This window comes from Hemitrygon akajei, unplaced genomic scaffold (genome assembly GCF_048418815.1).
Source record: "Hemitrygon akajei unplaced genomic scaffold, sHemAka1.3 Scf000168, whole genome shotgun sequence".
NCBI lineage: Eukaryota > Metazoa > Chordata > Chondrichthyes > Myliobatiformes > Dasyatidae > Hemitrygon > Hemitrygon akajei.
In genome coordinates, this window is record NW_027332054.1 from 185877 (window position 1) to 208179 (window position 22303).

At 42.7% G+C, this 22303-nt stretch overlaps 1 protein-coding gene and 1 long non-coding RNA gene across 2 annotated transcripts in view; both read right to left on the reverse strand.

Moving 5' to 3' along the window:
* The window catches only part of LOC140724158 (uncharacterized), a 53670-nt gene that overhangs the window by 19934 nt on the left and 11433 nt on the right, over nt 1-22303 (reverse strand). The window lies entirely within an intron of this gene.
* Nucleotides 5899-20845, reverse strand: LOC140724159 (uncharacterized). The gene is made up of 4 exons (XR_012098048.1): nt 20722-20845; nt 15316-15488; nt 13941-14117; nt 5899-6192 (listed from the first exon to the last, which is right to left on the reverse strand). It is a non-coding gene; the product is annotated as an uncharacterized lncRNA (long non-coding RNA).

Here is a 22303-nt window from a genome sequence, read left to right on the forward strand (position 1 = left end):
CTGAATACGTAACAAATCTTATAGAATTTTTTGAAGATGTAACTAGTAGAGTGGATAGGGGAGAGCCAGTAGATGTGGTATATTTAGATTTTCAAAAGGCTATTGACAAGTTCCCACACAGGAGATTAGTGTGTAAACTTAAAGCACATGGTATTGGGGGTATGGTATTGATGTGGATAGAGAATTGGTTGGCAGACAGGAAGCAAAGAGTGGGAGTAAACGGGACCTTTTCTGAATGGCAGGCAGTGACTAGTAGGGTACCGCAAGGCTCAGTGCTGGCACATCAGTTGTTTACAATATATATTAATGATTAGATAAGGAGATATATGACAGAAGAAAAACGAAGACAACTTGTTAATAAAAAACTACAATATAATCCACTCCAGACATATAGTACAGAAAAAGTAATTATGAGAACTAAACAGAAATATTACAAATTAGGTGAAAGATCACATAAAATTCTTGCTTGGCAGTTGAAAACAGAACAGGCTTCTAAAACAATAAATGCAATTAGAACAAGTGTAAATAAGATTACTTATAAACCTTTAGAAATTAATGAAACTTTAAAAAAAATTTATACTGAACTGTATCAATCAGAATCACAAAATAAGATTGCTGAGATAGATAAATTTTTATCACAAATAACCCTTCCAAAATTAAATTTGGAAGAACAGAAATGATTAGATAGGCCCTTTATATTAAAAGAGGTTGAAGAAGCTTTAGGATCACTTCAGAGTAATAAATCTCCAGGAGAAGATGGTTTTCCTCCTGAATTTTATAAAAAATTTAAAGATTTATTAATTCCTCCTTTTATGGAATTAATATACCAAGTGGAAAGAATGCATAAACTCCCACAATCTTTTTTAACAGTGATCATAACTGTATTGCCAAAAAAAGATAGGGATCCTTTAAAACCAACATCATATAGGCCTATTTCTTTGTTGAATACAGATTATAAAATAACCGCAAAAATTTTATCTAATAGAATATCTAAATATTTACCAAAATTAATACATATGGATCAAACAGGTTTTATTAAAAACAGACAATCAATGGATAATATAACCCGGTTACTTAGTATAATTCATTTGGCACAAAAAAGAGAGGAAATGAGTGTGGCAGTTGCTTTGGGTGCAGAAAAAGCATTTGATAGATTGGAATGGGATTTTTTATTTAAGGTATTGGAAAAATATGAGTTAGAAAAATCTTTTATACAATGGATTAAAACCTTAAATACTAATCCTCAAGCTAAAGTAGCTACAAATGGGCAGATTTCAACACTATTTTGCTTAACGAGGTCAACTAGACGAGGCTGCCCATTATCACCTGCTTTATTTGTATTGGCAATAGAACCATTAGCTGAATTAATTAGAACAGATTCAGACATTGGGGGCTTTAGAGTTAATCAAGAAGAATATAAGATTAATTTATTTGCTGATAATGTTTTGATTTATTTAACAAACCCATTGCAATCTTTTCAAAGATTATCTTTTAAATTGGAAGAATATGGGAAAGTATCAGGGTATAAAGTACATAAGAACATAAGAGATAGGAGCAGGAGTAGGCCAATCGGCCCCTCAAGCCTGCTCCGCCATTCAACAAGATCATGGCTGATCCAATCTTAACTCTAGTTTTCACCGAATCCCACAAGGCAACAGTGCCAATCAACAGGGCACCATGCCACCCATTTTATTTTATTATTCATCCCGCCCAAACCCATGTGATCACCCGGGGAAAAAAAAAACAAGTTGCCAATTGAGGAGAAAAAATCTGGAAAATTCCTCTCCGACCCATCCAGGCTATCGAAAACTGGTCCAGGAGATCACATGGCTGATCTAAACCTAGCCTCATGTCCACTTACCTGCTCGCTCACCATATCCCCTAATGCCATTTTTATCCAGGAAAATGTCTATCTCCGTTTTGAATTTATTGAGTTTAGTAGCTTCCACAGCTCTCTGGGGCAGTAAATTCCACAGCCCCACTACCCTCTGAGTGAAGAAATTTCTCTGCATCTCAGTCCTGGAACGGCATCCCCTTATTTTAAGATTATGCCCCCTAGTCCTAGTTTCACCCATCATTGGGAACATTCTCCCTGCATCCACCCGATCAAGCCCCTTCACAATCTTATATGTTTCAATAAGATCACCTCTCATTCTTCGGAACTCCAATGAGTAGAGTCCCAATCTACTTAACCTCTCATCATACATCAACCCACCCATCCCCAGAATTAACCTAGTGAACCTTCTCTGCACTGCCTTGAGAGCCAGTATGTCCTTTCTTAAATATGGACACCAGAACTGCACGCAGTACTCCAGGTGTGGTCTCACCAATACCCGGTACAACTGCAGTAAGACCTCCCTGTTCTTATACTCCATACCCCTAGCAATAAAAGCCAGCATTCCATTGGCCTTATTGACCACCTGCTGCACTTGCATACTAACTTTTTGTGTTTCCTGCACCAGGACCCCCAAATCCCTTTGCACAGAAGCACTTTCCAATTTCTCTCCATTTAGATAATAACTTGCTCTATTATTTTTCCTGCCAAAGTGCAAGACCTCACACTTGTTAGTATTATATTTCATCTGCCAAATGTCTACCCAATCACTCAGCCTATCTATGTCCCCCTGCAGGGTTTCAATGTCATCCACACTCATTACACTCCCTCCCATCTTTGTGTCATCAGCAAACTTCGATACGTTGCACTTAGTCCCTTTCTCCAAATCATTAATATAGATTGTAAAGAGTTGGGGTCCCAACACCGACCCCTGCGGAACACCACTAGTCACCAACTGCCAGTCTGAGAATAAACCATTTATCCCAACTCTCTGTTTTTTGTTAGAAAGCCAATCCTCCACCCATGCCAGAATATTATCCCCAATCCCATGATTTTTTACTTTAAGTAATAATCTTTGGTGTGGCACCTTGTCAAATGCCTTTTGGAAGTCCAAATACACCACATCCACTGGTTCCCTTTTATCTACCCTATATGTTATGTCCTCAAAGAACTCCAACAAATTTGTCAAACATGACTTCCCTTTTGTAAAGCCATGCTGACTTTGTCCTATTAAGCTATGTTTATCCAAATGCCCTGTTACTGTTTCCTTAATTATCGATTCCAACATTTTGCCAACCACAGATGTTAGGCTAACTGGCCTATAATTCCCAGCCTTCTGTCTATTGCCCTTTTTAAATAAAGGAGTTACATTAGCATTTTTCCAATCTGCCGGGCCATTGCCGAGTCCAGCGAGTTTTGAAAAATTATCACTAATGCATCCACAATCCCGACTGCCACTTCCCTTAAGACCCTAGGATGCAAGTCATCTGGTCCAGGGGATTTATCCACCTTCAGTCCCATTAATTTATCAAGTACCATTTCCCTGGTGATTTGAATCGTAGTTAGCTTCTCTCCCCCTCGAGCCCCCTGTTTATCGAGTGTTGGGATAACTTGAGTGTCCTCTACTGTAAAAACTGATACAAAATATTTGTTCAACGTTTCCGCCATCTCCATGTCCCTACCATTAATTTCCCGGTCTCATCTTCTAGGGGACCAACATTTACTTTAGCCACTGTGTTTCTTTTTATGTAACTATAAAAACTCTTACTACCTGCTTTTATGTTTATCGCCAATTTACTTTCATAATCTATCTTCCCCTTCTTAATCAATCTTTTTGTTATTTGCTGCTGATCTTTAAAAGCTTCTCGATCTTCAATCTTCCCACTAGATTTAGCTACCTTATATAACTTTCTTTTTAGTCATATACTTTGCTTTATTTCTTTACTTAGCCACGGATAACTATTTTTTCTTTTACACACTTTTTTCTTCAGTGGATTATATTTTTCTTGACAGTTGTAAAATAACTCCTTAAATATACACCACTGATCAAGTACTGATCTACCCTTTAATCTATTTTCCCAATCCATCTTAAGCAATTCCGCTCTCATACCATCATTGTCTCCTTTATTTAAGCTCAGTACGCTTGTTTGAGATCCAACCCTCTCATCCTCTAATTGAATATGGAATTCGACCATGCTATGGTCACTCATTCCAAGAGGATCCTTTACTAGGCCATTTTTTTATTAGTCCTGTCTCATTACACAGGACATTACACATTACTAAGACTGCTTGCCCCCTTGTCGGCTCAGTAACGTATTGTTCAAGGAACCCATCCCGAATACACTCAATAAACTCTTCTTCAAGGCTGCTGTGTCCCACTTGATTAGTCCAGTCAATATGAAAGATAAAATCCCCTTATTACAAGCCCCAACTATTTCCTGATTTATGCTCCGACCAACTGAGTTACAGCTGTTTGGAGGCCTATAGACTACTCCCACCACTGCTCTTTTCCCTTTACTATTTCTTATTTCTACCCAAATTGTTTTGTTATCCTGATCCTTTGAGCCAATATCATTTCGCTTTATTGCACTGATTTCTTGCTTTATTAACATAGCCACCCCACCTCCTTTTCCTTCTTGCCTGTCTCTCCTAATTGTCGAATACCGTTGTATGTTTAATTCCCAGTCCTGGTCACCCTGCAGCCATGTTTCCGTAATTGCCACAATATCATAACCATACGTAATTATTTGTACCGTCAACTCATCAATTTTATTCCTAATACAACGTGCATTCAAATAAAGGACTTTCAAATATGTTTGACACTTATTTCCTACCTTTTCCTTTTGTACAACTTTACGCTTATCTCCGTACATTCTTTCCCCTCCTGACACACTCTGTCTTTTTATTCCTCCACTTTTACCTACATCTATTACCTTCTCTATTGTCTTTTTAATTATTTGCTCTCTAGAATCCTCCCCCCCCCCCACTAGTTAGTTTAAAGACCTCTCTGCAGCCCTAGTTATATGATTCACCAGGACACTACTCCCTGCCCGGTTCAGGTGAAGCCCGTCCCTCCGGAACAGTTCTCTCCTGTGCCAGTGTCCCAAGAAGCAAAACCCACTTCTCCCACACCAGTCTTTGAGCCATGCGTTTAACTCCCTAATTTTATTTAACTTAGCCAAATTTGCTCGTGGCTCAGGTAATAATCCAGAGATTATTACCCCTGAGGTTCTGTTTTTTAAATTGACCCCTAGCTGCTCATATTCCTGTAACAGAACCTTCTTCCTTGTCCTATCTATGTCATTGGTACCGATGTGTATTAAGACAACTGGATCTTCCCCCTCCCACTGCAAGTTTCTCTCCAGCCCAGAAGATATGTCCTTAACCCTGGCACCAGGCTGGCAACATAGCCTTCGGGACTCTCGCTCTCGGTTGCAGAGAACCCTATCTATCCCCCTGACGATACTGTCCCCTATTACTACAACATTTCTATTGACTCCCCCCTCTGGAATGGCCCCCCACTCCATGGTGCTATGGCAGGTTGCTCATCCTCCCCACAGTCCCTGCTCCTGCCCTCACAGGGAGTTAAAGCCTCGAATCTGTTGGACAAGAGCAAGGCCTGCATCTCTTCCAGCCCTACCTCCTGGATTCCCCTACTTGCCTCACTCATAGCCACACCATCCTGTGCTTGACTGCAATCTACATTAGTTAATCTATTAGGTGTGGCTATCTCCTGGTACACAGAGTCCAGGTAACTATCCCCCTCCCTGATGTGTCGCAGTGTCTGAAGCTCGGACTGCAGCTCATCAATATGAAGCTGGATTTCCTCGAGCAACAAACATTTGCTGCAAATGTAGTCGCCGTGTCCCTCAATGGGGTCCACCGGTTCCCACATCTCGCAGCAGTAACACATCACCTGCTCCATGCTATATAGTTAATTTAATGTACTAGTATTAGTTATGCAAGAACCCTTTGCCCCAATACAGCTAACTATCACACTATTTAACAATACTTTTAAAGTTATAAGTGTAAAAGGAAGCAGGACTACTTACCAATACTTACCAAGCGACTAGCTGTGAGAGCTCTGCAGCTCCGGTCTTCCTCGCCTCGCCCAGTTCCGCCGAAGCCCGTTGAGCCAAAGCCCTTAGGCCTCCACTCTACTCCCGGCTCACTCCACTGCCCGCAATGACGCTGCCCACTGTATTGGGCTGTGTTCCTTTTAAATCTCCCGCACTTCACTGCCCGACGTCACACGCCTGCACAGTCCCGCCTCTCTCAACTCAGATGAAAACCGGTAAAATTCAAAATGGCTTCAGCCTCACTCTTGCTCCGATTCTCAGAAGTCCTTCTCCGAAAATCTGAAAGGAGTGAAATTTTACCCCTTACCAAAGGAAATTATAATCAATGTCGATTAGTAACTCAATTTCGATGGTCAATAAACGGGATAAAATATTTAGGTATTAGAGTTGATAATGATGTAAAAAATTTATATAAACAAAATTATTTGCCATTATTAAAAAAAAGAGGATCTTGATAAATGGATGATGTTACCAATAACATTAATAGGTAGAGTTAATGCTGTAAAAAAATATATTTCCTAGATTGCATATTTATTTCAAACTTTACCAATACAATTACCTCAGAAGTTTTTTCAAGAACTGAATAAATATGTAAGGAAATTTCTTTGGAAAGGAAAGATGTCAAGAATATCATTGGAAAAATTGACATGTAAATTTGATTTAGGAGGGTTACAACTTCCAAATTTTAAGAATTATTATAAAGCAAATCAACTTAGATTTATTGCGTCTTTTTTTGATGAAGAAAAACCGGCATGGATTAGAATAGAATTAGATAAGATAGGAGAAAATATACCAGAAGATTATATATGTAAATGGGAATCTAAATGGATACGGGAAAAAAAGAATCTCCTGTATTAAGACACTTGATTGATTTATGGAATAAGGTAACTATGGACGATGAGATAAAGAAATCTTTATTAGCAAAAAGAACTTTAATTCAAAATAGGCTTATTCCTTTTAGAATAGATAATAAACTTTTACATAATTGGTTCCAAAAGGGGATTAAATATATAGGTGATTGTTTTGAAGGAGGTATATTGATGTCGTTTGATCAATTAAAAAATAGATATAAAATATCAAATAACACTCTGTTCTGTTATTTTCAATTAAAGGCTTATTTACGAGAAAAGCTGGGTCAAACAACGTTGATGCCAAAATCTAGTGAAATAGAAATATTAATTCAAAAAGGTAAAATTAAAAAATTTACATCTTGTATGTATAATTTGATTCAAAAACAGACAATTAAATCAGGAATTCATAAATCAAGACAAAAATGGGAATTTGATTTGAATGTTAAAATTGATGGAAAAAACTGGTCAAGATTATGTTCTGATAGTATGAGAAATACAATAAATGTTCGACTTAGATTAATACAATATAATTTTTTACATCAATTATATATAACACCACAGAAAATAAATAGGTTAAATTCAAATATGTCTGACCAATGTTTTCGATGTAATCAAGAAATTGGTAGTTTTTTTACATTCTACTTGGTCTTGTTTTAAAATTCAACCATTTTGGATAAATCTAAAACTTTTATTGGAACAAATTACTGGAGTACAACTCCCACATAGTCCAGTATTATTTTTATTAGGAGACATTGAAGGGACAATACCGAAACTTAAATTGAATAAGAATCAGAACAAATTGATAAAAATTGCATTGGCAGTAGCCAAAAAAGTTATTGCAGTTACTTGGAAATCTGATTTATATTTAACTATGGATCGTTGGAATAATGAAATACATAGTTGCATTCCACTTGAAAAAATTACATACAATCTAAGAAATGAATATGATATATTTTTGAAAATTTGGCTCCCATACCTACAAAAGATAGGATTAAATACATAGGTCCTTTGAAGATAAAATTATAAAGTAATTGGGGAAAGTAAAAATATTAAAATTATTTTGAACTCCATGGAGCATGTGGGGATCCTCCGATATCCAGGCAAACTTTCTCTTTTTTTCTCTCTCTTTAGATAAGGTTTAAGGGGGGAGGGGGGAGGGTTAATATTATTTCTCTCACTATTTATCGTCACATTTATTCTTTGTAATTTTCGGACCGAGATGAGGAAAAACTTCACACAGAGAGTGGAGAATCTGTGGAATTCTCTGCTACAGGAAACAGTTGAGGCCAGTTCATTGGCTATATTTGGATATGGCCCTTGTGGCTAAAGGGATTGGGGGTATGGAGAGAAAGCAGGTACAGGGTTCTGAGTTGGATGATCAGCCATGATCATACTGAATGGCGGTGCAGGCTCAAAGGGCCGAATGGCCTACTCCTGCACCTATTTTCTATGTTTCTATCCACTGTCAACCCTTTAAATATCATTTGCCAGTCTGTCTTAGCTAATTCACATCTCATATCTTCAAAGTTGCCCTTCTTTAAGTTCAGAACATTTGGTTCTGAATTAACTATGTCACTCTCCATCTTAATGAAGTATTCCACCATATTATGGTCTCTCTTACACAAGGGGCCTCACATGACAAGATTGCTAATTAACCCTTCCTCATTGCTCAATACCCAGTCTAGAATGGCCTGTTCTCTAGTTGGTTCCTCGACATGTTGGTTCAGAAAACCATCCTGCACACATTCTAAGAAATCCTCTTCCTCTGCACCCTTACCAATTTGGTTCACCCAATCTATATGTAGATTGAAATCACCCATTATAACTGCTGTTCCTTTTTTGCACGCATTTCTAATTTCCTGTTTAATGCCATCCCCAACTTCACTACTACTGTTAGGTGGCCTGTACACAAATCCCACCAGCGTTTTATGCCCCTTAGTGTTACGCAGCTCTACCCATATCGATTCCACATCCTCCAGGCTAATGTCCTTCCTTTCTATTGCGTTAATCTCCTCTCTAACCAGCAACGCTACCCCACCTCCTTTTCTTTCCTGTCTTTCCCGCCTGAATATTGAATATCCCTGGATATTGAGCTCCCATCCTTGATGACCCTGGAGCCCTGTCTCTGTGATTCCAACTATATCATATTCATTAATAACTATCTGCACATTCAATTCATCCACCTTATTACGAATGCTCCTTGCATTGACACACAAAGCCTTCAGGCTTGTTTTTACAACACTCTTAGCCCTTATACAATTATGTTGAAAAGTGGCCCTTTTTGATTTTTGCCCTGGATTTGACTGCCTGCCACTTTTACTTTTCACCTTACTACTTTTTGCTTCTACTCTCATTTTGCACCCCTCTGTCTCTCTGCACTTGTTCCCATCCCCCTGCCACATTAGTTTCAATCCTCCTGAACAACAGTAGCAAACGCTCCCCCTAGGATTAGGAGGAGGGACAGCCCTCAGTGATTTCTGTGTATGCACCCTGGAAGCCTCAAGAAATGATAATGATCATGAATCAGGCCCCAGATAGAAAAGAAAAACCAGCACAGTTTGCTCAGTGTGTCCACAGTACTACACAAAAGTTTAATGTGACTCTGCAAGATTTATTTGGTCTCTGCTGCATGATTCTCTCAGCTGATGAGGGGTGGAAATTGAAGGCAGAATTGAGATACCAAACCTATCAGCAGTCACAGGCGGGAAAACATAATGAGAATGAACAGATGGACCAAATCATTCAAGCTTTGGAAAGGGCTCTCCAGCAACCTGTAAACATCACTAAAGTACCTGAATGCAAACATAAGGCTGGGAAATCAGGACCAGACTATTGAGAGCGATTTGTGCCTGCTACGGCACCTTCGCAGGAGACCAAGCAAATCTGTCCCCCCCCAGTTTAATGCCCTACTGCTCCAATGCTTACCAACTAAGTTAGCCAACATGATTAAAACAAATAATATGGATTGGACTGACAATGACTGAAATCAAATGTGACGACCTTTGACATATCATTAGGACCCAACTTTCGAAACTCGATCAACCCCGAAGGGAACTAATATTAAAGCTGAATATGCTCAGTGGGAAGAAGGACGCGAGCGGGCTATATCTGAGGAACAGAAATGGGAGAAAAAACCTAGCACGGGACAGGTAGGGACAACAACCCGTTTAGAAACTGACAAGACGATGCTTCCAACCATGAATGCCAACCCTCAGGAAGAGCCCAATGTAATATTGCAAGTTGCTGGAAATCCAGTTCCGTTTATGATTGATATGAGGCAACCACAACCACTCTCGATCAGGAAATAGTATTGGAAAAGGGATTCCAGCTATCAGACATTATAATCACTCTGTCAGGGTTCGAAGGCACGGAACATACGTATTCACGTACCCAGCCACTGCAGGTGGAATTCCAGGGGAGCCAGTGTGAGGTTTCATTTACAGTCACCACCAGATGGGGGGGGGGGGGTGTAATCTAGCAGGGAGAGACTTGCTCTGTCTGTTGGAAGTCGAGATTCTTTGCACAGACAATGCTGTCACCCTTGACAGGTGAACAACCGACAGCTTCCCCAGTTTCCGACCCCCAAGTGGAGGGCACTTAATTTAGACTCCACTCCTTCTGCCAGCAGCCGACCCTCATGTGACTCTGTGCTTTGACCCTATGGGGTGCGCCACTGAGGAAAGCCAATATTATGCACCCCTCGATGGACAGAATTTCCCAGTCACGGTGATTAGACAGGTTAAAGGAAGAGACGGTATTGCATTACTGGCCGAATTTCCGGATTTCCTTTGGCGACAGACAGAACTGGTGGTTCCCCATACCACTGTTAGTGTTTGCCCTGGGTTCAAGCCAAAGAGCCCAGGGTTCCTGGCCTACACCCTAACGAAACAAGCCTCCAGCACCGAGGGAGACTGGCAAGACTTGGCCGCGGGTCTAGTCTAATACGGGAAGGAGTCTGAGGTGAAGACGGGATATCTGGTAAGACAACCTTTTAATAGTGTCCAATCCCAAGATGCTGTAACCCATCTCTGTGTAATTTCAGGCCAAGAAATCTGTCGCACCAACTGTCCCCCTGTCTGGATCACCACAGAAGAAGGACAGACTCTCCCATCCATTTAGCAATATCCCCTCAATCCCGAGGCAACGTTTTATGAGGAAGGAAGCTCCTTTGTGGATCCAGCAGGAAAACGATATCCTGGCTATGCGATAGTGATGGACAGTGAAGTAATTGAGCAAGCCTCTTTTGAAGCAGCTGTCTCTGCCCAGAAGGCTGAGCTGTTTGCTCTGACTCGTGCCTGTATCCCAGCAACAGACTAAAGTGGGAACGTTTACACAGACTCCCGTTATGCATTTGGAATTGTACATGACTACGGGGCTCTCTGGGAACATGGGGATTCCTGACTTCCTCTGGCCACCCCATTAGTAATGCCACCTTTGTAAACAACTTACTCACCGCTCTACAGCTACCTCGAGTTTTGTTCTTCTCAGGGGGACGCCTCTGAGGAGGAGTGAAAACTGTGGTCCCAGATGGGGTGCCAGAAAGACCCCGACCTAGATTTTTGGATCACCCCAGCGGGACAGGTTTGTGTTCCTACACAGTTTTTACCAATATTAGTTGATTATATACATAATTGTACACACCTGGGAAAGGAGCGAATGGTTGGTAACCTGTACCCTGCACATCGGGTATGACTCCCTTGCCAGGTGGACCTTTTTGTGTCTACAAGTTGATTTTATTGAATTGCCTAGAGTACATTGCTATAGATACCGCTTAGATATTATAGATGTGTTTAGTAGATGGGTTGAAGCTGTTCCAACTACCAATAATACTGTTATGACTGTTGTGAAGGTATTATTACGGGAAATACTTCCCGGGTACGGCCTGGCAGAGATGCTGAGCTCTGACAATGACCCACACTTCGTGATGAAAGTAAACAAAGGCATACGTAATGAACTAGCTATCAAGCAACAATTCCACTGTGTACACCACCCACGGGCCGCTGGCACAGTGGAGAGAGCCAATGGCACTCTGAAGAGTAAATTGGCCAAACTAACAGTGGAGACTGGACTCGGTTGAAGGTCCTACCGTCACCCAGTTCCATATGAGGGTTACCCCACAGGGGAAAACAGGGTTGTCACCAGCTGAAATCATTTATGGATGGCCCATGAAGACACCCTGGGGACTAAGGCCTTGTGTACCATTGCTCCCAGAAAGTCTACCAGCAAAATTGGATATTCATACCCGAGGGGAAGACATGGGGAAATATATATACCAACTAACCAAAATTTTCCAAGCATACATTCACAGGTATGACAGGCTTACAAGGAAGAGAACTACTCCGCACCATGGAACCTGGGATTTTTTTTCCTGATGAAGAACTGGGATTAAGGGAATCTTGGACCTCGGAGGAGAGGACCATATCAGGTGTTACCGACCACCCCCACGGCTGTGAAACTGAAGGGGCAATCTCGGTGGATACATCAATTAGGTGCCAAACATGTTACTGAAGGAACTGTGTAGAAGGTCTCTCTCGGACTAACGGGAATGTATTGGTTGTTAGTGGTGTTCATGTTTATGTCTTTGAGAGGGCTCACCCCAGCATCCGGGGGCCCCCATGTTAACACATTTCTGTCTTTCTGTCATACCTATGCCAAACAGGTAGAACTAGGGGCCTGCTGGGTTTGTGCTGAAATTCCACAGCATGGTAAAACTATGGTTCCAATTCAGTAATCCCGCTCAACCAGAGTGAGGAACTCTCAGCCTGGGCTTTCTCAAATAACATCCGGGGAAGTGAGAGGAGGACCTGTGGTCCAGTCATAGATGACTGTGGCTGTCAGTGTTTTGAGGAAAGGTGTCTCAGGCCCCCACCAAACGGAACTTCCAATACTGGGAAACATGCATCCTGGCCATACTTGCAGGTGCCCAGCAGCCGAGAGGAACAACTGAGACTGATTGATTTTGGATGATAACTTTTCTCTCCTATGGAGTAGCCGGGAATTCATGAGAGATGATCAATTTGGATACAGCACTTGAGGAGCTGGCCACAATACTGCAGGGGCCCTGACAGAAACACAGGCCCAAGTAACAGAAATATCCACTGAAATTATTGCAATATGACAAACAGTCCTACAGAATTGTCTGGCTTTAGATTTTATCCTAGCTGAGAAAGGGGGAACCTGTGCTATTATTGACACAGAATGTTGAACCTATATCCCTGATGAATCTGCTAACATTACATCCCTCTCCGAGCACACTGCAAAGGAGATTGACAGCATCAAGAAAGTAGGGCAGGATTTACACGGGTTCACCGAAGGATCGAAACGGTGATCTTGAAGGCCTGTTTGGTAATATGTGGGGCATGATACTGCATTATGGCCTAATAGTTGTACATATCTTTGTTATAATTACTGTTGTACACTGTCATTACCCTCTGAGAAGTCAAAGCTGTACTCAGTTCCTTTCTCTGTTAAAAGTTACTGCTTTGTTGATCATGTAATGATCTAAAGGAGGGAATGATAAAGTATGTAAAAGGGTTAACACTTCATTAAACAATAGCAGCCTGTTTTTCTGAAAAAAACTGCTGATGATCAACAGATGTGCTAAGCCATGCTGAGCCATGTTTCTTCTTGAAGGTAGCTAGCTAGGGTTTCAGGATGCTTATCTCCATGTGCACTCATGCGAAGAGATAGGACAGCTTCAGTCTGTTCTGTGTCTGGAAGCCATTATGACTGTTCTGTAACTTGTCTATAGGGGCTCCAGCCTGTCATGTAGTAAATATCTTTGGCTCCAGCCTGTGTTGCGTGGGGAGTATCTGGATGGATATATCTGTGGTGTAAGGGGAATTGTTAGTCAGTTAGAGGATTGGGTGGGGACAGTCATCGACTGTGTCTGTCTGAGTGACTAACTGAGTAAGCCTCAGGTGCTTGGAACAAAGCATTTGTACTTATACGGTCTCTGAGTGACTCTCTCCAGATTCGACTTCCACAGAATAGGAGTGGTTTTAAAGGGCTGGAAGCTGGAAGCTCATTACCAGACCTGGGGTGATTGCAACTGGGTCTGACAGAGGCATAAATGGTTCTTCTGGGCACATTCAGTCTCGCTCCAACTATATCCCACCTTCCCTTATACAGGTATGTAATGTCTAAAGGATCAGAGTTTGAGTAAATGAGACTCACCAAACTTTCTCCTGACGGAATAAATGGAATCTCCGAGTCTCTTGAGGCAGAGCTGTTCTCTCCAGTTAATGCTTTCAGTCCTCAGGCTGGTTCACTTGTTGCTGTTCCCTTGTCTTCAGCCGTGGTTTGCTTCTAGTTGGGCTTTTTCTTCCAATAAACCTCTCACCGCAGGTCTAACTTTAACCAGAGAGATAATGAAGCACAATAACAATAAAAAGGAGAACCAAACATTTCTGGTTAATGTTACTAAGAACAAAACGTTGAAGGCTGATATAATGATCTCAGTAAACATTTTTTTATTGTCATTCACACATCACAAAATGATACGGGATAAGGAGGAGCCATCATTCAGTCAGGAACAGAATTAGATGATTCGATCCATCTGGTCTGCCCCACCATTTAACCACAGCTGATTTTCATTCCAACACCATATTCCTGCCTTCCTCCTGTAACCCTGAGCTACTCAGCAATCAGGAATATGTTAATCGCTGTCATAAATATACCCAAATGGCAGCTTCAACCAGCCTCTGTGGCAACAGATTCCACAGATCATACATCTTCTGGCCAAAAAATTCTTCTCCTCTCAGTTTTAAAGGGAAGCTTCTTTATTCTGAGACTGTGCTGTCAGATCACAGTCTAATGGAAACATCCTCTCCATGTCCACTGTATCCAGGCTTTTCAGCAGTTGGTAGGTTTACTTAACCATACATCCCTCCACCACCCCCACCGTCCCTCTGAACTCCATTGAGCACAGGTCCAGAGCCATCAAATGCTCCTCATACATAACGGTGAACATTCCTGAGATTATTTTTGTAAACCTTGTTCGCAGCAACTGTACTGAACACATTTCTAGGAATAACAAACTAATTGGTACCAGGGTAATTTGCAGGGGAAAGTTGTGGTTACTTTACTGTTCTACTATCACAGAGTGAGCCATTTCCATGTCCATATTAAAACTGGTACATTTCAGGAAACATAAACCAATCCAGAGTGAATGTAATAAAAAGAAATTGGAATTACCAAACTGCTCAGCATGTAAGGAACACCTGTGGGGAGAGGAACAATCTTTACAATTCAGGTTAAAAACATTTTGTCACGATGACTTCATTTTCAGTTTTTAATGCAGATCTCCAGCAACTTGAGATTCTGCCCGATTTCCACCATTTTATCCAGATCCGACTTCCACAAAATGCAAGTGATTTTAAAGGGCTGGGCTGCGGGAAGCACATTACCAGACCTGGTGTGATTGCAACTGGGTCTGACAGAGGCATAAATGGTTCTTCTGGGCACATTCAGTCTCACCAACTATTTCCCACCTTCTATTGTACAGGTATGTAATGTATAAAGGACCAGTGTTTGAGTAAATGAGACTCACCAAACTTCCTCCTCACTGACTCACTGGGAACTCCAAGTCAGCTGATTCAGAGGTGTTCTCTCCAGTTGATGCTCTCAGTCCTCGGGCTAGTTCACTTGTTGCTATTCCCACATCTTTAGCCATGGTTTGCTTGCAGTTGGGGTTTTTCTTCCAATAAACCTCTCACTGCAGGTCTAGCATTAACCAGAGAGATAATGAAGCACATTAACAATGAAAAGGAGAACCAAACATTTCTGCTTAATGTTACTAAGAACAAAACTCACTGAAATTTAAACGTTGAAGCCAAATATAATCATCTCAGTGAACAATCTTTTATTGTCCCTCACACATCACAAAACAATATGGGATAAGAAGGAGCCATCATTCTGTCATGGTAATGCATAAGACACAGGAACAGGATTAGGTGATTTGATCCATCTGGGCTAAAACGTGCAGGAGCAATGTGTGGTTAAGTGCCATGCTCAAGGATACAACGCACTGCCTGGCCTGAGGCTCAAACTCATGACCTTCAGATTGCTTAACCACTTGGCCACGTGCACATCACAGAAACCACTCTCCCCCCTAGACTTCCCAGTCCCTCGGTAAAGCAGGCAGTGAAATCAAAGATCCCCACAACCTGGAACGTTCTCCTTTCTCACCCAACCCAGTCCGGGAGAAGACACAACAGCCAGAAAGCTCAAGGACAAATGTGAGCAGCCTCAGGAAACGAGGCGAGTTCAGGGAAGTTAATGAACACAGTGGCGAAAATCACACTATGTGATCTTGCGTCACAAAGCGGAGGGCGGGGCAGATCTGCGGCACACAGCCTCACGTGACCTATTGGCGGGACTTCCATTTCAACTCTGCGGAAATAGACAGCCTGGGCTCCTGGTTTGAATCGTTCAATGCAGGTTAAGTGAAGTCCACACATTTTTGACAAGCCCAGTTAATCGGAAAATAAATGAGTAATTAGTGATCAGTTCAGGGCTCACGGCCAACAATGGATCTCGCTGCTCGGGACTGGTCTCAATACTCAACAATGGGAACGCAATATCTTCGGCCCGCAGACAGTGATCCAGATCCCTGGCTCCCCCACCCAGAAGATGAGGACCCTTTCCCAATCCCACAGATGAAGTACTTCAGCACTGAGCGGAAATGAAAACACCGCCCAGCCGGAGACAGAGAGCATGCGCGAAGTGAGTGCCTCAGAAACAGATGGGCAGATGCTGCCCATCTGTTGTTAAATGGGAGGGGCAAATGTGATCATGTGACCAGTGGGGTCTCCCACCACTCTGTGGAAAGAAGCAAACCTGCTGCTCAGATCTCCTCTCACCTGAAATGTATCAGACATTTCAAGCCCCAGGAAAAATGTATCATCAGTCCACTCAGAATCACAATCAGGTTTATTATGAATGGCGTGTGTCAGAAAATTTGTTAACTGTGCAGCAGCAGTTCAATGCAATACATAATATAGAACAAAAAAACCCTAATTAAAATAATAAAAATAACTAAATCAATTACAGTATACATATATCTGGGGCCCTTACTCTTCATGATTTTTATGAATGACCTGGATGAGGAAGTCGAGGGATGGGTTAGTAAATTTGCTGATGACACAAAGGTTGGGGGAGTTGTGGATAGGGTAGAGAGTTGTCAGAGGTTTCAGCGGGACATCGATAGGATGCAAAAATGAGCTAAGAAGTGGCAAATGGAGTTCAACCAGCATAAGTGTGAAGTGGTTCATTTTGTTAGGTCAAACATGATGGCAGAATATAGTATTAATGGTAAGACTCTTGGCAGTGTGGAGGATCAGAGGGATCTTGGGTTCCCAGTCCATAGGACATTCAAAGCTGCTACGCAGGTTGACTCTGTGGTTAAGAAGGCATATGGTGCATTGACCTTCCTCAATCGCGGGATTAAATTTAGGAGCCGAGAGGTAATGTTGCAGCTATATCTGATGCTGGTCACACACCAATTTGCTCAATCTGGTTGCTTCACTACATGAAGCATGTGGAAACCATAGAAAGGTTGCAGAGATTTACACAGATGTTGCCTGGTTTGGGGAGCATGCTTTTTTAAAATTGTTTGAGTGAACTCGGCCTTTTCTACTTGGAGCAACGGAGGATGAGAGGTGACCTGATAGAGGTGTATAAGATGGTGAGAGGCATTGATCGTGTGGATAGTCAGAGACTTTTTCCCAGGTCTGAAATGGTTATGACAAGACAGCACAGGTTTAAGGTGCTCATGTGTAGCTGCAGAGGAAATGATAGGGATAAGTTTTTTATTCAGAGAGTGGTGAGTGTGTGGAATTGGCTACCAGCAACGGTGGTGGAGGTGGGTATGATAGTGTCTTTTGGATAGGTACCTGGAGACACTGGAGAAAAATAAAGAAAAACTAGCTTAGAAAAATAGAGGGCTATGGGTAACCATAGTAATTCCGAAGGTAGGGACATGTTGGCACAACTTAGTGGGCCGAAGGGCTTGTATTGTGCTGTAGGTTTTCTATGTTTCTGTTGTTGTGAGTGATGAACAGACCTGATGGACAATGGGGTGCAGAGTTAACCATTCCCAACCGCCCTCCTGAGAACTACGAACTATTGCTGTTGTTATGCTGCTCATGAAAGAGAGAGATAAAGCCCAGGCAAGAACATCTGCTACAGATAAGAGGGGGAGAGAGACTGTTGATTTACTGTATTATGACTCTTCCTGGATTATTTACCTTCCACTACAAGGACTTCACTTTGCTCCTTAACATTCCTCAGGAGATAGCAGTAGTGGCCTGATTTGATGGACACGGTCATTCAGAGTTGATGGATAGCTGAGACCCCGTGAGTGGGGATAAAAGGCAGGTCTGGAGAGACACCCTTCAGACACCACCTTCGGAGACCGAACCAGAAGATCGGTCAGTAAAGCTCACAGTGTTACAGCAGGGCCAGTGGGGACTTGTGTGTGTGTCCACTCATGCCAGAGTGATGAGTCCACCACAGAAGAATGGTCTAGCTGAAGGAGGGAGGGGTCATAACTGAATGGCCATAACGATATGATGGATTAAGAAAGCCACAAAAGGTTTGCCTGCCGCAGATGTTACTGTTACATCTCGCTCGCTCTCACTCTCTCTCCAACGATTTCAATACAACAGCCATAACCACCTCAGCATTTATGAACTGAACTCTATACTTTCCTATGACAATTCATTTACCCCTAGACATCGATAGAGCTAGTTTATTATTGATTATTATTATTCCTACACTTTTAGGTTTATTACTGCTAACTTGTTTTATATGTATATTTGCAATTTTGATAGTGTATTGTGTAGTTTACTAATAAACACCTTTAGTTTGGTACCACCAGACTCCAACGGATTCTTCTTTCTCTGCTGGTCAGACACCCAGTTACGGGGTACGTAACACTGTGAATAAATTAAACGTGCAACAAACAGAAATACTATATATTTTAAATGTGAGGTAGTGTTCAAGGGTTCAATATCCATTTAGCAATCGGATGGCAGAGGGGAAGAATCTGTTCCTGAATCACTGAGTGTGAGCGTTCAGACTTCTGTACCTCCTTACCTGCTGGTAACATTGAGAAAACCACATGGCCTGGGTGCTGGAGGTCCTTGATAATGGACGCTGCCTTTCTGAGACATGGCTTCTAATCCTCTGGTAATCTTATAAACGTCTATCCAGTCTCGCCCCAGCCGGCACAGCTCCGGAAAAACAACACAAGTTTGTCCAACCTCCTGTTATAGCTCAGGCCCTCTAATCCAGGCAATATCCTGGTAAACCTCTTCTGCACCCTCTCCAAAGCCCCGACATCCGTCCGAAAATGGGAGCGACCAGAACTGTGTGAAACACTCTAGATGTGGTCGAATTAGTTTTATAAAGCTGCAACGCAAATTCCCGACTTTTGAACTCAATGCTTCAACTAATAACTTTAGGAGATCTAGGCCTCATATGGAGCCAGTGATCATTAATGGAGAATGTGTGGAGCAGGTTAAGACCTACAAGTATCTGGGAGTACAGTTAGACGAGAAGCTAGACTGGACTGCCAACACAGATGCCTTGTGCAGGAAGGCACAGAGTCGACTGTACTTCCTTAGAAGGTTGGCGTCATTCAATGTCTGCAGTGAGATGCTGAAGATGTTCTATAGGTCAGTTGTGGAGAGCGCCCTCTTCTTTGTGGTGGCGTGTTGGGGAGGAAGCATTAAGAAGAGGGACGCCTCACGTCTTAATAAGCTGGTAAGGAAGGCGGGCTCTGTCGTGGGCAAAGTACTGGAGAGTTTAACATCGGTAGCTGAGCGAAGGGCACTGAGTAGGCTACGGTCAATTATGGAAAACCCTGAACATCCTCTACATAGAACCATCCAGAGACAGAGAAGCAGTTTCAGCGACAGGTTACTATCGATGCAATGCTCCTCAGACAGGATGAAGAGGTCAATACTCCCCAATGCCATTAGGCTTTACAATTCAACCGGCAGGACTTAAGAACTTTTTAAAAGCTATTATTAATGCTTTTTGAGATAGTGATTTAGATGCATATCATATTTTTACTGAGTTAAGTATTGTATGTAATTAGTTTTGCTACAACAAGTGTATGGGACATTGGAAAAAAGATTGAATTTCCCCATGGGGATGAATAAAGTATCTATCTATCTATCTAAAGACAACCATGCCATTTGCCTTCTTAACCACCCAATCAATCTCTGCAGTCTCTTTCAGGGAGTGATGAACTTGGAGTCTAAGATCCCTCTGATCATTAACACTGTTCAGGGTTTTGCATTTAACAGTGTACATTCGACCTACCGAGCTGCCAAGATGATCATCACTAATCAAATATCACTGAGATTTCTCAGGTCCTGTTGAATTTATTGCCAAGTGCACAAGTACGGGAAGGTACAGGTACAGAGAAACACTGACTTGTAGCAGCATCACAGGCAAGTGCATTCAGATAACACACGGAACACAAATTATACAATTCTCTGTCAGTAACAATACAGAAATAAGTTTTACTTCATCCTGCTAATAGGACCCGAACACCAGGGGCTGAACGGCGGCTCATCTCAGACGGTTCGGTGTGAAGGTCTCACAACCCGGACCGACCCCGGCAGATTCTGTGAAGGAAGCGAGGCGAGGCCGCCAGTTCGGGAAAGTTCATTCCCTCCCCCTTCAGGTTTCACCGATCACCCTGTGTTTCTCTCTTCCCTCCCCACCCCCATCTTTTATTCTCCAGTCCTGCCGAAGGGTTTCGGCCGGTAATGTCGACTGTATTCTTCCCCTAGATTCTGCCCGGACTGCTGAGTTCCTCCAGCATTTTGTGCGCGTTGCTCGAATTTCCAGCAACTGCAGATTTTCTTTTGTTTGAGTTCGGGAAAGTTAAGTCACTGCTCAACGTCAGACCTCCCCGCTCGGGACCGGCTTCAATACTCACCGAAGGGAAATTGTTGGTGTTGCCCCGCAGAGAATAATCCGTCTCCGGCTCGCCGTCCAAGGGGGCGAGGACCCCCTCCGGATCCCGATCCCGAACCCGGACCCCCGCTGACCCACTTCCACAAAGAACGAAAAAAACATCACTGCCTTGCTCGGGCATGTGAGCATGCGCACTGTGCTTCATGCGGCACATGCGGTGGGCGGGGCCACGGAAACAACCCCGCAAATGCTGCCTATCTGCAGTAAAACATGATCACGTGACGCTGGAGGGTCTCCCATGTGACCGGTGACTGTTCCTCGCCCTTCACATACTGCCCTACCCACTGCCGCATTTCCCAAATTATTTCATTATTTCCCTATATCATTTCCATACGTATTTAGATTTTCCCTCGATATCTTCCCCGATCACTTTCCCTCCAGCCCCAGGTCACAGAGTTCTCAGAGTTATAGTTTCGATTCACTTCCCATCCCGACACACAATTCAGACCCACACAGAAAATGAGCAGGTTTCGTTTAAATCCGTCAACACACACAAAATGCTGGTGGCACGCAGCAGGTCAGGCAGCATCTATAGGGAGAAGCACTGTCGACGCTTCGGGCCGAGACCCTTCGTCAGTCCTGAAACGTTCCGAAACGTGGACAGCGCTTCTCCCTATAGATGCTGCCTAACCTGCTGCGTTCCACCGGCATTTTGTGTGTGTTGCTTGAATTTCCAGCATCTGCAAATTTCCTCGTGCTTGTCATTTAAATCAGTCTATGTTCATAAACACTCATTTCTATTCACATTCCTCTGGCCTCACTGGACAGGAACACTGAAACATTAAGTGAGAAACAACAGGAAGAGGCCATTCGGCCCCTCCAACCATCAGCAAGATGGAGGCTACTCTCCCATCTCAGCCACATGCTTCTACCGATCCTCATTTTCTCGATCCCTTGTGTCTCCACAAATCTGCCAGCCTCTGTTTTATGTGAGGACGATCACCGAGTCATCACCGCCCTCTGTGGTGTGGATTTACAGACATTCACCACCCTCGGCGTGGAGACATTTCCCCTCATCTCAGTCCCGACATTTTCACTGCCATCACATTTGACCTACTAAAATGAACCACTTCACACTTACCTGGGCTGAACTCCATCTGCCACTTCTCAGCCCTGTTCTGCATCCTATCAATGTCCCGCTGTAAACTCTGACAGCCATCCACACTATCCACAAAACATCCAACCTTTGTGTCATCAGCAAACTTACCAACCCACCCCTCCACTTCTTCATCCAGGTCATTTAAAAAATCACAAATCGGTAAGGGTCCCAGAACAGATCCCTGAGACACTCCACTGGTCACCGGCCTCCATGCAGAATATGACCCGTCTACAACCATTCGTTGCCTTCAGTGGGCAATGTTCCCTTGGATCCCATGCCTCCTTACTTAGTAAGCCTTTCATGGAGTACCTTATCACATGCCTTGCTGAAATCCATATACACTACATCGACTGTTCTTCCTTCATCAATGTGTTCAGTCATATCGTCAAAAAATTCAATCGGGCTCGTAAGGCACGACCTGTCCTTGACAAAGTCATGCTGACTA